A 16175-nucleotide genomic window follows, 5' to 3' on the forward strand; every position below is an offset into this window, starting at 1 on the left:
GGACTGGATTCTCCAATCACTATGGCCAGTGATTAATGTTGATGGAAGGCTGGTCTAACATGTCAAATGAAACACATTACCATCTTGCTCCTCTAGAAGTGCCCTTACAGTTGTTCAATGAAAAGAATATCTTCTGATCCAATCTGGGTTGGTCACTGGGACCAGAGGTTTAGTCTTCTGAGCTTTCGGACTCATGTGGGAGCCCATAGTCCCGATGACTGACCCAGATTGGATCCTGCAACCATATCCTGGGACATGTACATTCCTGATAGTTTTCTGAATTATCTTGATCCATTTGTGTACTGGACTAGAAACGAAACTTATACTTTTAACTAAGCAGTATAATGACTTTATCAGTATAATTTCTGAATTTATCTCAAAAACTCAATATCGAAAGTTATGCTTTCTTAAATAGCATATTTCCAATTTTTACTTTTCAGAGTAAAAAGGATACTTTGGGGTAATCTCTTTTTTGTTGTAAAGATCTTTCTTTTGTAAAACAGAGAGACAGTTTCTTTTGAGCCTCCCCCTCTCTTAAATGTCTCCATGCTGAACAAGTTTTTGCTTTAAGAACTTTTAAGAACCGATGCCCAATTTTTCTCTAAAGCTTTCAGGAAATCTTTTCAGTTGAAAAGGAAAACAAAACAAAAAGGTTGTTCATATATTATTTATGAAATGTGTAATTCATAAATTCATCATTTGTATCATGTGAATCTGTGCCAGTAGACTGGATATTACAGTACAGGTGAAGAAGATCTTACTTCATGCTTACTATGTCCTATACATCCCCCAGATCTTCTCTAGAGGAATGGGAAATGCTGTGGAGCAGATAGGGAGGAAGATGAGAAGGAGGGAGGAAGAAGGAAAAAAATATTGTCTGCTTTATGATCCAGATTATAGTCAATGAGCATTTTTGGTTTGCCTTCAATTTCTAATACCAAGATAATTAAATGAGTGCTCTAAATTCTAAAAAAAAATGACAGAAATATATTATGTACACTGGTAGTTAGTAGTCAAAATTGCTGTTAGACCCTGGGTTTTTACTCTAATAAAAAATTAACATATAATCTATAAACCACAATACATATAGTTAAGTTACTTCTAATGATAATTTTTTGTAAACAAGGAAAATGATTATCAACCTATATGTATGTTTTGTCTTTAGAAGAGAGTTTTTCTCATTCCCCACCCCCAAAAAATACTGCTTTTTTTTCCTTCACAGTTCTTGGAAATCTTATTGAGCAATTGTCCAGAAGCATGTGCTAGAAACAGATATATTGCCTTAATGCATTTGTTCTTCTGTTAATATATAGTAGTATAAACCACTGCCCAAAATAATGTATGGTTGAAAAGATGACTATAGCTGCCCAAAGCATTCTTTGCTCACAATGATGCAACATGAGCCTTGATGGTGCAGTTAGAATGCAGTATAGCAAGCTAATTCTGCTGACTGCTGGCTGCCACCAGTTTGGCAGTTCGAGACTCACTGGCTCAAGGTTGACTAGGCCTTCCATTCTTCCGAGGTTGGTAAAATGAGGACCCAAATTGTTGGGGGCAATATGCTGACTGTGTAAACTGCTTAGAGAGGGCTGTAAAGCACTGTGAAGCAGTATATAAGTCTAAGTCAGACATGTCAAACTCGTGACGTCACGTGACATTACGCGACGTATCGGGACTTTTGCCATTGCCGGTGATGGGGTGGGCACGGCTTCCGCGTGACACATCCAGCCCGTGGGTCAGCAGTTTGACACCCCTGGTCTAAGTGCTATTGCTAAGTGCTATTCTGCTTCAGCTGCTCTTTTCTTTTGGCTCAGGCCACTGTCAGAGAACCACTCTCGAGGACTTGTTTATGATATGGGGGGAGGGGGGAATCTCCATCACTGTGGAATTCCAGAATGCAGCTAATAAAAAATGAGATGCCACATTCATTCTTCCTAGGAAGGTAATATCAAAAAGGACCATCTGTAACTTATCATATAAAGCATTAAGGATAGGAAAATGTTCTTGCAAACTGTATTTGAGGCATTGATGAGGGTTTGGATTTCACTTATTTAAACCTCAGTGTTTGTGTGTTGAACAAGGGTCAGCTGAAGATAACACTGCATTTAATTAAATGGATTCCAGTCTACAAATGTTTGGAGTGTAATATATTGGTTCAACTTGAAGATGCTTGGAGATCATTTTTTGTTTTCTTTACTTACACTGGGGAAGGAAGATCTGGCCCTATTTATTTTCTGCCACTACATTGGTGGGCAGAAATTATCCCATGCATTGAGATTGAAAAAGAAAAGCACTCAGTTTGGTGAATAAGTATGATATAAGGCAGGTTCCTGTGTTCAAAGAAATAACTTTAATGAGTAAGTTTAGAGCAGAGAGTTGCAAGATTGTTAAGAGGTATGGCGTTAAGTGATCGAAAATATACAACGTTATGGAAAGCTTTAGATAACCTGTTTAGAGCTTTACTGAGACTCTTCATTGCCACACTTAGTAAAATAACACATAGTTATTAAGCAGGATCCCTTTATTGAGTATTTTTATGCAAAAACTGCAAGATAGAGTTGTTTGATTTTTACATGAGAGCAATGGAAAATGTATTCCACTTTTCTCTTTATGGTAATGTAAACTGCTACCAAGACTTGAAAGACCTAAATAGAACAAGATGGAATAAATCTCACAAAAGACAAATATTTTTCTCTTTCTAATTTGCATCCTTACTGCAAAAAGCAAACAGATAGTATGCAGGAGTGTTGTATTGTGAAAATATCCTTGAGTTGTCCAAAATCAAAGGCAAGGAAAATTATAATACTAACAAAACAAGAATTGGAAAATAATTGTGCTTCTTCTCTTTGCAAAGAAAGCATATCTGGTTACCATTTGCCAAGAAAGAGCCAATTAGATAAGAGAAGGTGAAGACAAAAAAGTACAGTTTTTCTGACTGTCCCAAATATCCTATAATAAACTGTAGGTCGATTTATTTCCTGCATGTTTTCTTCCCCTCTGGTTTACATCTGTGCCTAATATTAGCCAAAGGTAATTTGATTGGCATCCCTTTTGAGTACTTCATGTCTGGAAGAATCAGTTTCAGGGGTTCCTTGATTCAATCCACTCCAAAACAGATAAATGCACACATAATATCTGGTGCTTTATTACAGTTGAGTCCACATTGGCTCATCTTGTACTTCATCACATCTGGAGGGCATCAGTTTGGATAAGGCTTTTACTTCCAGAATCTGTTCACTGAAGTGTTTCATATTTTACCCCTAATGATGAGCCAGATGTTCTCTTAGCAATTAAAACCAATCTAATTCTTGCCTTGCTGCTCAGAAGAGAACAGCTTTGTAACTGATATGTTTCATCCATTGGCAAAGAATTTTAGAGTCAAGTGGCTACTAAGTATACTTCTTCTCTTGATTGTTTGTCAAATGCCCGGAAAGCATTCATTTTAGACACCTTGCTTGTTTAATTCTTTGGGAATTTTGATGGAATGCTTCTGGGGATACGTAATGGGATAGTAGTATCAGCTTGTCAGAGTTCTCAGGTTCATGTATCATGCACAACCAAGTTTTCGAAGTCAAAATAGTTTAATTATGTCTCAGAAGTAATATAGTGTATGTCCCTGTGTTAGAATTGGGCATGAAAAGAGTCTTGACGTATTTCTTGATGGATGAGATTTATTGTTTAATATGTACCGTATTTTCCGGCATATAGGATGACTCGACGTATAAGACGACCCCTGTCTTCGGCACCAATTTGCATGCTTTAGAAAGTCGTCTTATACACTGGAAAATATGGTATCTATGCATTTTAATGAAATCAAATGGTAGCATTTCAGTGGTGGGATTCAGCCAGTTTGCACCAGATCAGCAGAACCGGTAGCTATTTTTTTGTTGCCGAGGCCAGGAATGGACTTCCAGAAGTGGCATCCACACAGAGAACTGATTGTTCACATATTTGAATCCCACCACTGTAGCATTTGTATTAAAATTTATCTAGTAAATAATTTTAAGTAATAACCCCAACACAGATTCAGCTAAGTGATTCTTGGTTTGTCATCCATGAAGGAAGCCTAATCTTCAGAAAGTATATACTGTAAACCTTTCCCTAGCTAAATATTTTGCAAAGGGTAAGCATTTAAAAGCTATGATACTACTGATTGCAATGAGTATTATGGATCTTTGGGTAAATTGACCAGGTTTTTCTTAATTTATAAGCAAAAGGGAGACAAAGTCAAAAGATATTTAGTGTTCTCAGATGTTTATTTTTTTTTCCCCAGCAGTTTTCCCACAAGTGCAGGGTCTGAGAATGGTGATGGTAGTGTTGGATTGACTGAGTGTTGATTCATTGATTGAAGTCAAAAATTGACCAACTGGCTTATTGCCCAAGCCTGATATCATGGGCTGAGAGAGAGCAACTGGCCCAAAGTCTCTAGGGCAGGGGTCTTCAAACTTGGCCCTTTTATGACTTGTGGACTTCTCACAGAATTCAGTGTGCCTGGCTGAGGAATTCTGGAAGTTGAAGTCCACAAATCATAAAAGGCTAAGTTTGAAGACCCCTGCCCTAGGGTGACACTAGAACTAGAGTCTCCTGGTTCCTAGCCTTAATCACTAGACCAAACTGACTTTCTCTCTCAGATATCAAAGTAGCCTCTTCAAAACATATATAAAATAGCACATTCATTCATTCATTTGTATATATTCACACAACTGCATAAAACATTCAAATGAATTGCAGGCATCTTCTTAAGTAGGATATAACTTCCAGTGTAGAAGTAGAAATTTTAAATGCTTAGAAAAGCTAAATGCTCTTCATGTCAAGTTCACCCACTAGCACTTCTGTTCTCGGTTACTAAGTGGTTGTTCACAATTCTTGTAATGATGTATTTCATATGTTTACAGAAATGCCTGAGCTTTGGAGGTGCAATTTGCAATGCTTTTGGCACCCAGTGTATGTATGAAAAGGAAGAGGAAATATTGGTCTCTTAAGATATATAATATTAACAGAAAAATAGAATTAAATGCATTTGTTCATTTGGAATGTGTTTATATAACTTTTAAAACAGTTATATCTCCATAAAAAGGAAACATTTGAATACACAGGAAGGGTACATTTCATCAAAAATGATATTTCTTTAAAATGATAGCTGACAAGATGAAGGGCCATTAGTTGGATGAAGAAATAAAAGCCCAAATATTTTCAATCCTACATCGTAAGTTCCTATATTTTAAATATATAAGAACAGTTTCTCTGATAAATCCAAATTGCACACTCTTTCAAGATCCACTTCTGCCACAGTAGGCTGACTTCCAGTGGGAATTGTTTTTAGCTATGCTGGACACAACAAGAGGGAAAGAAAAATATAACTCTGCAAGGACTCATTTTCTTTAATAAATCTATGCAATTTAATTAAATATAGTATCATCAGAACAAAGAGAAAGATCTGTTTTCTAGGCTGATTTTAGAAATTAGTTTATTCAAAATTAAAATTAACCATGGTTAATTTTGTGCAGTCTCACAGTAGTTGTGTAAATGGTTTTCAACTATAACTTTTTTTTTAATCATTGGATGGGAAATAAATATTTGGACTTGGTGTTTTTGAAGCTAAGTGAGGGATAACTTTTATAATGGAGTTCTGGATGAGATTCCAATTCAAGGGGAAAAAAACCCTCCACCTCCATTTCTATGTTTATTTTATTAATGATAAAAATATGAAATGACTTTAAAAGTGGAGAGATGAGGCAAAGTAAACTTGTTGAAGGACACTGTGCATTGTATAATGCAGGTGAACCTTACTAAATTTATTTACCTCCCTGTTGTCTAAGAATTCAATTGTTGATGGCATGCCATTTATCTAGTGACACTGAGATCTTCATATGGCTTATAGAACAGAGAGTAAGTATCAAGCTAATTTTACTTCTAAGAAACTTTTTCTAAGATTCAGTCAAAATCTGCTTTCTTGTAACATATTATTCTGCATTTCACATTATGAAACAAGACAGAGAAAGTATTTACTTTGTATGTAACATCTTTTCGCTAAGGTTGAAACTAAGGTTGAAACACATAAGGCTGTAACCAGCAATTCCCAAGTTGTCTTGCAAATGTATCTTACCTGCCTCTCAAGACTGACCAAATATTAGGTAACTCATACCATCACACTCATGTTTCATAATTCATGATTCATTAGCTGTGGAAATTACATGGTAAACCTCTTTGCCTGACAGATAAAAAAAGATACTTAAAAGTTAGGGATAACATAAGGAGGAATATCTTCTGAAATGGGAAAAAATATGTACTGGCATTACATTGTTATTTTTTGGTACACTGTAAAGCAAAAAAAAAATCTAATCTCTGCTCTGACCTTGCTGAAATTATTTGCTATGATTTGAAATGATTTCTTATGATTTGTGTAACCAGAAAAGGAGGACCAATTTTAATTTGCTCTTAATGTACATTAAAAGGTAGGTCCATTTAGTCCAATCCAGTCCAAATTTCTATCTCATTACAGTTACCATATAACAAATTTTATTATTCTTAAAATCCTTTGAACCATTCTATAATATACAAAAAAATGTTTTTATATTTTTATCAATTCCCCCCCCAAAAAAAACAGTCTAAATCAGAGCCTACTCTTAAAAATCTCATTCTAGCTGACAATAATTGTATTCTATAACAACAGAAGAGAATAATAGCAGAAGAAAAGTTGGAATATTTCATAGTCTATAAAAGTTATGTGAAGGTTGTATAGGCACCATCAATTAACTGCTCTCCAGTAGCAAGAAATATGAGGACAAGTGAAGCTCTGAAGGCATGCAGAAGCCAACCTACTTGAGAGAGGACTTGAACAAAGCACCTTGGGACAACCATGATTTGAATGATTGAGAATCTCCATTGCTATCTAAGAGAAGGAATTCCAGAATGAAAATCAGAAGAAACCAGTGGCAAATTAGAAACTGCAAGTACCTGTAACAGATACAAGAATGGAAGAAATAAGTGCTAAATGCAACATACCTAAAAGGGATGGAGTTCTGGAACAAGTACTTAGAATGCAAAAGTTGAAGAAATAGAAGAATATGAAATTGCAGAAGGATTTGAAACAGGTAACTGGGTTAACAGAAAAAAATCAATTGAATTTTGGAAAAAGACTCCTTTGTTCATTGCCAACATCTGCTTTAAGCAACATAAAAGTAAACTGTAGACCTGGACATTATTAGATGAACAACAGGGGATGATAATCATCACCATCAGAAGAAGAAGATGGAAAAGTGAAATCCAAGAAACTTAAAGATTCAAGTTGTGGAATTATAAATTATTGGTGTCATAAATGCAGGCCTTACTCAGAAAATTAAGAAGAATAGTAAGTTTTGATCTGGTGGATATGCAAAGAATAGATTCAATATGCTTAACTTATATGAAAGAAAAAATAGAAATGTTGAAAGCAGAAGCACAGAGAAATTTTCAGAAAAAAAAAGATCCAAATAGCTTCCAGAACAAGCTGAGGTAGGGCTACTCAAAAGTAATCGCAGGCAAAGAAAATTAAAGAATATATATATATATATATATATATATATATATATATATATATATATATATATATATATATATATACACACTCTGTATATTAGAGATTATGTATACATACGCATACATACTTTGCAAGCCAGATTATAGAATAACAGCAATTGTAAACATTGGAAAAGAGTTAGTCTGTGGTAGCCAAAAATCAGGAGGAGCTGGCAGCATCTTTTTAGACTAACACACTTTATTAAAAGAATACGCTTCAGGGAGATCATGCCTGTTAATAAAATGTGTTAGTCTCCAAAGATTATGATTTTAGAAAGGATATATTCAGAAACTGACTATTATAAAGGCAAAAGATCAGTTTCAAAGAGACAATCGTAAATTCAAATGTAAAAAAAAATCCCCTATCTTTAAGTTGTAGGAGAAGAAGCAGCTAAACTACTAATATGTCAGTGTCAATTGGTCTGGAATAAGTTGAAAAAGATTGGGGTATGTAAAGGGAGATGCCAGTGATATGCAAATTAATATATCCTTGCATGGATTTATCAAACAAGTTGACTTGAGTTCTTATAAAGATTAGAATCATGCATTGAAAGGGGCGGGGTGGTGGCTCAGCAGTTAAGACCCTGGGCTTTTCATCTGAAAAGCCAGTAGCCCAGGATTGGACTAAAGCGCCACATGATGGGGTGAGCTCCCATTTTCACCCCAACTCCTGCCAACCTAGCAATTCAAAAACATGCAAATGCAAGTAGATAAATAGGTACCACTTCGGTGGGAAGGTAACAGTGCTCCATGATGTCATACTGGCCACATGACTGTGGAAATGTCTTTGGGACAGCAGTGGCTCAATGTCCTTGAAATGGAGATGAGCACTGCCCCCTACAGTCGGCAACAACTAGCGGAGTAAAATCCGCAGGGTCTCCTTTACTTTTTTTTTATTGAAAGTAAAAAAAAAATATGTAAGCAGGTTTCATAAAAAGAGAGGGACCTACAATCAGATAATTAACTTGATGAGATAATGTAGAAAGGGTTTAGCTTTAATCTGTTAGTTACAGCAAAAACTTTGACTGTGTAAATTTATGCCAAAATGTGGAATGCACTAAAAGGCATGTTAGAGCAGCTGATTATTTTTCTGAGAAACACTTCCACTGGACAAATAACAACTGAATTTGGAGATACAGAGTGGTTCATCACAAGAAAAGGAGCAAGACTCCCTATATCTTTCTAGTTTATAAAGTAAATATAGTAAGAATGTCTGGATTGCAAGAAATGTCAGCTGGAATCAAAACTGGTGGTTGAAATACTGATAATTTGAGATATCCCTCATTAGAAAATAGTGGCAGAATCCATTATTTTTATAGCTGAAAGCAAAGATGATTCAGAAGAGTTAATTATGAAAGTTAAATTAATGCCACATGTTAAGAGGCCAAGGACATCTCAACAGGCATGTTTAATGATCATACCTACTTTGGGTCTTGAGATCCTAAATATTTTAAAGTTGGATGGTTTCTTTATTCCTTGGGAGGAAAACAAACTTGGACAAGATCATAAAGGATAGGAATATTTTTAGGACAACAAAGAATAAAATAGCTAAAATGATGATATTTCCAAGGATCATGTGTAGCTCTGAAAGATAGACATTGAGAAAGAGTGAGGGAAAAAAAGATAGATGTCTTCCAATTACTATTGAGCTGGGGCACTGACAACTGTATGAATAATAAATCGGTCTATCCTAGACCAAAATAAATATCCTCTCCTTCCTTGAATCCATGATAAATAAGTAGAAATTCAGGTGGCTTTGGAATATAAATGACTGGGGGGGAAATGGTGTTTAACCTGCAAGTAAAAGTGAAAGAAATAGAAGCTGAAGACAATAAATAAAGACAGTGAATGGATGAAGTTAAAAAAAATGGCACGGCATGGCAATGGATTATAATAGGTACAGGTCAAGCTGGCAGACATTTGTTCATAAAGTTCCCAAATATTCACCCTGACTGTCTATGGAGATTCTCAGTCATCCAGGTCATGGTTGTCCCAAAGGTGCTTTTTCACAAGGCAACTGGGATTTTTTTTTTCCCTTTGAAGACCTTTCGCTTGTCATCCAAGAAGCTTTTTGGATGAGAAGCAAAATGTCTTCAAAGAGAAAGAAGAAAGTTCAGTTGCCTCGTGAAAAAGCACCTTTGGGATATTCACCCTGACTTCAGCTTTAGCTAAATTCATGTGCAAAAATAATTTATCCCTGTTTAGTATTTGATGCTGAGATTTCATTATATTTGGAGTTGAATGGCCAGAAAAAGTGCAAGTACTTAGGCTATTTTTCACATTGGGAAACATCCTCTCCTACACTTGTTCACCATTCTCTCCTAATCTCATTATTGACTTATTTCCAATATCTTTTAAACATATAGTGCAGTACAATCTTCCTATCCTAGAGATCTTGAAGTGGCAAGTCAATCCTTCGGTAACGATTAGTTTTGATTCATTGTTCAATTACAAGTATTCTCAAAGCAGGATAGAATTAAAATTCAGTTAGACAGATATTGTGTAACAGAATAAATATAAGAAACAAGAAGCCATTTTAATTGATTGATTGATCAGATTTTTAAACCACACATCTCTCACACAAAAGTCCTGCTGAGCTCCTCTAAAAAGTATGCCCGGAAAGGAATCTTTAATTACCTGATTAAAAGAAGCAGATATCCAGATTTGTTGCCCTCTGTTAAGAAGTTAATTTGAAAAACTTTGAATGTTTTCTCGGTACAATCACTTTAATGGTAAAGATGGAATGTACATTTAAAAACAAGAAGCTTAAATTCAAGCTATTAGGAATTAAGAGATGTACCAATTGTTGCCATACCACAAGAAACTAAACTGTAACCAGTGGAGCTCTACATAATAGGTATAGTCTGTGTTAAATAGATTGTTGAATTTTGAAAAAGTTTCAGTTTCATTACAGATGTGAAAAACTTTGGAAACCAAAAATGGGAGAAGTTCAGTGGGTTCAAGAAGAGTCAACCCAGACTAGAAGTGTGGCGTAGGAAGGAAACATTCCAAAGAGATTCCATCTGAACTGACTTACTATAAGTCTGAACAATTAATCAGTGGAATGTCTTGCCTCCAACACTGGAGGTTTTTAAAAAGAAATTGGACAACCATTTGTCTGAAATGGTATAGAATCTCCTGCTTAGGCAGGGGTTTGGGCTAGAAGACCTCCAAGGTCCATTCTATTTCTGTTATTCTGTTAAGGCATTAAAGCAGGGGTGTCAAACTCAATTTCATTGAGGGCCTTTTCAGCATTGCGGTTGCCCTTGGGGGGTGTGGCCAGGGTGGGTGCAGCCTGCTGGGTGGGCGTGGATGGAGTGGGTGTGGCCTACTGGGTGGGCGTGGCCAGCTCTACATCATTCACATCAAGGGTGCCTGTGGGGGCCTGGTAAGGAATGGGACAGATCTGAGGATCTCTGGCAGAAAGGGGTGGGACCAGGGCAGAGCCTATCAAGCCAGATATGTGAAGTAGGCGAGGGCCATTTGCTGGCAACTTCCAGGCAATGGTAAGGTGACCAACTTTTTTACAATGAAAGGGAGGACACAAATAAATTGAAGAAAAAAATATCGTAAATAAAAGAAACATTTTATTCATTGCAACAATAATACAGACAACTTGCATGTGCAAAGTTTGCCAGCCAGGTGTTTTGGCGCGCTCAGCAGCAATTCCTATTGGCTTTCGAAAGACAATAGCGGGAGTAGCACAGCTCATGCAAAAGTTAAAAAAAAAAACATGAAAAAAGGTGCCAGAATGCCATTCTGAGTATTCTATGAGGGAAAAAAAGCTCTGCAGATTAGTCTTCAAATATTGTAAAGAAGGACATGTAGGAGGACACTTTTCGAGGGAGGACAGAACCTACAAAAGGAGGATGGTTGGTCACCTTAGCAATGGTGCATTTCTTCATTCCTCACAAAGGGTGACACCTCCCCAGCATGCACCCAGGGGGCGGGGCCGACGCAGCAGGGGCTGGTTCCTTGCTGTTTCCAGATGGCCTTGTGGAGCTAAGACTGAATGTGTTTCAGCATAGATGGCCACCACAAAATTGTATATTGGCTCCTGGATGGCCTGGGCCAGGGCCAAGGCAGCGGGGGCCGTTCCCTCACTGTTTCCAGGATGGCTTCGCGGGCCACATGAAACCACTTCGCAGGCTGCATCTGGCCCCCAGGCCTTGTGTTTGACATGTCTGCATTAAAGTAAGAACAGACCAAATCAAGTCCAGTTTCTGCCATGGAAATTTCCAGGGTGACTCTCACAGCAACTCCGCTTCATTCAAGTGGATGTTGTGAGGATAAAGGGTAGATTCCCACATAAACCATCTCAAGAAAAGGGAGAAAGTTGGAAATAAATTTGATCAGGACTTTCTTCTTGGGCGTAGGAATTCCCAGCACCCGTTTATTAAAAATTTTATTTGCAGACTGTTGATTATCTAATCTACATAACAGTCCTCTAGCTCCTTTGGTATTGTAGCTAAAGAGCTACCATAACAAAGGAGTAGAGGACTGCTATGTGGATTAGGTGATTAACGGTCTGCAAATGTTTAGCTACCATACCAAAGCAGCTAGAGGATCGTTACATGGATTAGATGATCAACAATCTGCAAATGAAATTTTCAATAAATGATGCTGGGAGTTCCCATGCCTAAGAAGAAAGTCCTGATCAGAAATTATGCGGAACAGAAGCCTTGTATTGTTTCTCAAGTCTTTAGGAAGGGTCTGATTTTCAGGAATATAAATGGCTCTTTCTCAGATATATTGTAGATAATCTTGATTAAGACCTTCTGCACAGTTGATGGAAGGAATTTGGCTCTAGTTCCTCTATATAAATCTATACAATTCTATACAATTCTCATGACTGTATAAACTGAAACTTAGAGGCTTCCAGAAGAGGAAATCACAAAGGAATCAGGCAAGGTCATGGCTAGTGTGTAGCCTCTTTTGGGAACAGAACCATGTGTTTGATTACAGAAGTCATTAAAGCTGGACTTTTTTCAGGGTAAAATAGAGCAGGGCCCAACATGTCAGCTTCCACTGTGAAGTTTCAGTCTTCAAGTAAAATAGTGTATTATTTGTATATGACATCCCTATTCCACATGGATGCAAAAATCAAGTTGTTTCTTTTTGAGACATAGAATAATGTCCATAACACATGTACCAAATTTAACTCTAATACCTCAGTTTTCAACTGGCAAACACATTTAGCAAAGGAATGTTGAACAGGGCTGAATTCCTTTACTAATCAATTTAAGCACAGAACATGGTTCCTATGATTCAGAACAGGTTGAGTTTTGAATACAAAAGTGGCTTTCTTACTCTCACATCTCCAACCAAGCTCAAATTATACATATGCGCAGCTTCAGAAAAAAATATATTGAAACGTGTGCTGTGATCTCTAATCTCAAATAGTCTATCCTCCACTATATCTAAGCTCTAAGTAGTCTTAAGAGGACAAGGGGTGGGTGGGAAGCAGCTAGCGGTTTCTTGAACCAATTGGCAACTACAGACTCAGTCTCTATATTGAAAAAAGGTTTTCATATGGATTCACTTACAAAGACTTTTTTTTCCCTACTTCGGCCAATTGTGTTGCAACTGGCTTTAGAAAGAGACATATGTAGTTCTTTTCCAATGCTTGATGCTCTACACATGAGAAAATAGAGCTGGTTTGAACCATAAGGGGATGTGTGAACTACTTGCATATTTTGCAACCTCCAGCATTTTAGATTTAGTCAGATGCAAAGACTTCACACAAATCTTGCAGCGATTCAACATGGTGAATAAAGAGTCTATATTGTATGCAACTGTAAATTAAATTAATTATATGTTGGAGAAACTTACGTCCAAATCATACAGATTGCTCTTCTGATACAGTCATTTTTTATTATCAGGACTGTGATATATTGATGCTATTATCTGGTCCTAAGAAAAACACATGTGGTATTTCAACCACAGAATAAAAAAAATACTCTGCTGTAGAGTGTTTCAGGGCTCAATATTTTGTATGGTTTCTTTAAAACTACTCACAATTTATCTTCATCTGTGCATCTCTGGAAAGACGCAGCTGCTTCAACAGTTGGCAAAGAAACAGTTTACAGTATGTGCCCTCCTGAATGCTGAAATATCTGTTAAAAGATTTGCACAGTCCTGCTCTGCGGTGCAGACATAACATTTTATATCTGACCTCTTGCAGCCTGGTTAAGGGTTAGGAAAGAAAGACAACAGGTGCCCTGACTTGTATGCCATGGGTCTTTGATAGATTCCTAGTAATCCCCTAAAGGATTACTTTAGGGTCTTTGATAGATTCCTAGTAATCCCCTAAACAGGATGCTGCCATCATGGAGGCTTGTGAGATTAGGAAAAATGCTCTCCCTTCTGCTCCCAGAGAAAGGAGTCCTGTTTCGCCCTTCTGGACAGAATTGCATGCAGATTATTAACAAGTGTTGTTTGTACTTCAGATGGAATCTCCATGCCTTGGGTAATAAACTCACATATGTAGTAGAATGGAAACATTGCTGGCAATTCAAATATTTCATAGACTGGAAATGTTTCAAAATCCAGAAGGTTCATATTATTTCCTCTGCTATTAAAGCAGTTTAACAACAATGTAGATGAGAAGACATAAACTACTACTTAAATTGTGAAACTGGTGTAGGCTGAGAGTGATTTTTTTTTTAAAGAAGCACACTTATTATCTGACCTTTTTGCCACTGGCCTTTACTGGCAGTTATTTTTGTTAAAAAATGCAGGGCCACCAACCTTATCTATTGACTACATGAATATACATTATTGGCAAAGTTCACAAGTTCAAATTGATATGATTTAATATTTTACTGTCATCTTTTTTTTTAAAAGTACTCTGTTGCAATTTGTAAATGCACTTTACTTAAAAGTTGTAAGTCTAATCATTCTCTAGTTAAGTTTCATTCTGTGTGTGCCTATGGCTGTATGTGTATTTCTGCATGGTAAAAGAGATAGATTTTGATATATCTTGTACTTTTTAAAATAGCTAATTATTCCTCTGCTCAAATTTTCAGGTTAGCCAGATCCATTTTATTTACAGTTGTAAACCATCTGATTTGCGTGATTTTATTTCTCTGCATGTGGCCAAGTTTTGTTTTACTGTTTATAAAATATGCCACAGTTTGACCACATGAGTGTTATATTTAAATTTTACTGTGGTTTTTATTTGCTGTCTCAGATGTGGTTTGATTTTTGTTTCTAAATTGGTCAATAGTTATAATAAAGTTTACTACTATTATAACTACTGCTGCTAGAGCAGCAGCAAATGTTAGATAGTTCTTAGGAAATAATGAGAGCCTGGATCTGAAAAATTATATCATGTTAAGATGTTTGACAGAGAAAATAACTGCATATTAAAATGATGGTGAACAAGAGCAGTAGAATATTCTATTCATCTTTGCCTTGTATTTACTAACAATGGTAAAGTCGATGCAGCCATTTCAAAGTGTGTACACACTGGTAACATTTAGGTTTATTGCAAGTAGTTAATATTTGTCCAAATACAGGCGATAGGTTCAATGGTTGCTGAATGAATATGAATTGAATACAAAACTGAGTGACTAATAATGAAGGAGATATTTAGGGATGATTTGGTCATATACAGTAGATGACATAAAAGAATATTGAACTGCAGAATAAACATATGAGGTGAAGAGAAAGGGGGAAACTGAAGAAATTGTAGCTGGATAGAATTAGTAAACTCCTTGGAGAAGTGATAAGTTTCAGGAACAAAAGACAATAGATGAAGCAGTATATACTGTAAGTGCTTTGCAAAGACAGAAAGCTATAGGGAGGCAGAGAGAATAGTGTTAGTGTAGAAATTATTTCCTCTTGTTTTTCTTATCATGTCAAGTTCCGGGGAAATCAGAAGACCAGGCAGTTCAAATGGGTATAAAGATTTCTTGCAAGCTTAAGCTCTCTACGAGAATATGAACTACTAACAGTCAAAGCAAATTGGTGGTATATAAGAGTCAATGGAATTCAAGTGGGCAGGACTTAGATATCTTGTGAGGAACTCATAACTGATGATGCATTTGACCTCTCCCTCAAGCTCAGCTTGGTCATCTCCTACATTTCCTTAGCTTACTATGTCATACCTCTTTTCTGCACTTTGTGTAATGTTGCTTACCCTAAAAGGGAACAATATGATGGATATTTCTGTAAGGATCCTGGGTAGAAACCTTTAGAAAACTAGTTTATATGATCAGTGATGCCCAGCAAACTTCCTGCCATTCCTAATCCTAGTTTGGGTATAAATTAGATATACAGAATATTCAGAAAGAAGATATCTGGATGAACTGAATTTAAGTGAGTCAGCACTCCTGGGGGCCAGGAAGTGGGGCTGAGCCTGAATATTGATGGATGGGTTTATTTTTACCCCGGTTGCTCTTTATGTACATTGATTCTGGGTGTTGGGTTTTTTTTTGTAATTTTTGAAAATTTTGAGCCCCAGTGTCATGAATGGACAGCCATACACACTGAAATATGTGGCTTCCTCTCCCCAGAGATTAGACTGGCCCCCACTTTGACCCTTTTCCATACGGCCCTGAAAATCAGCTTCTGCCAATGTGCCTGGGGAACACAGAGTGGGATGGAGCCCATCA

The 16175-nt window shown here is 36.7% G+C and overlaps 1 protein-coding gene across 16 annotated transcripts in view; it reads left to right on the forward strand.

Annotated features, from left to right (window-relative positions):
• The window catches only part of COL23A1 (collagen type XXIII alpha 1 chain), a 300569-nt gene that overhangs the window by 146197 nt on the left and 138197 nt on the right, over positions 1 to 16175 (forward strand). The gene's annotated exons all lie outside the window — the stretch shown is intronic.

Source organism: Crotalus tigris, unplaced genomic scaffold (assembly GCF_016545835.1).
Source record: "Crotalus tigris isolate CLP2741 ecotype Arizona unplaced genomic scaffold, ASM1654583v1 scf7180000018239.1010054, whole genome shotgun sequence".
Taxonomy (NCBI): Eukaryota; Metazoa; Chordata; class Lepidosauria; order Squamata; family Viperidae; genus Crotalus; species Crotalus tigris.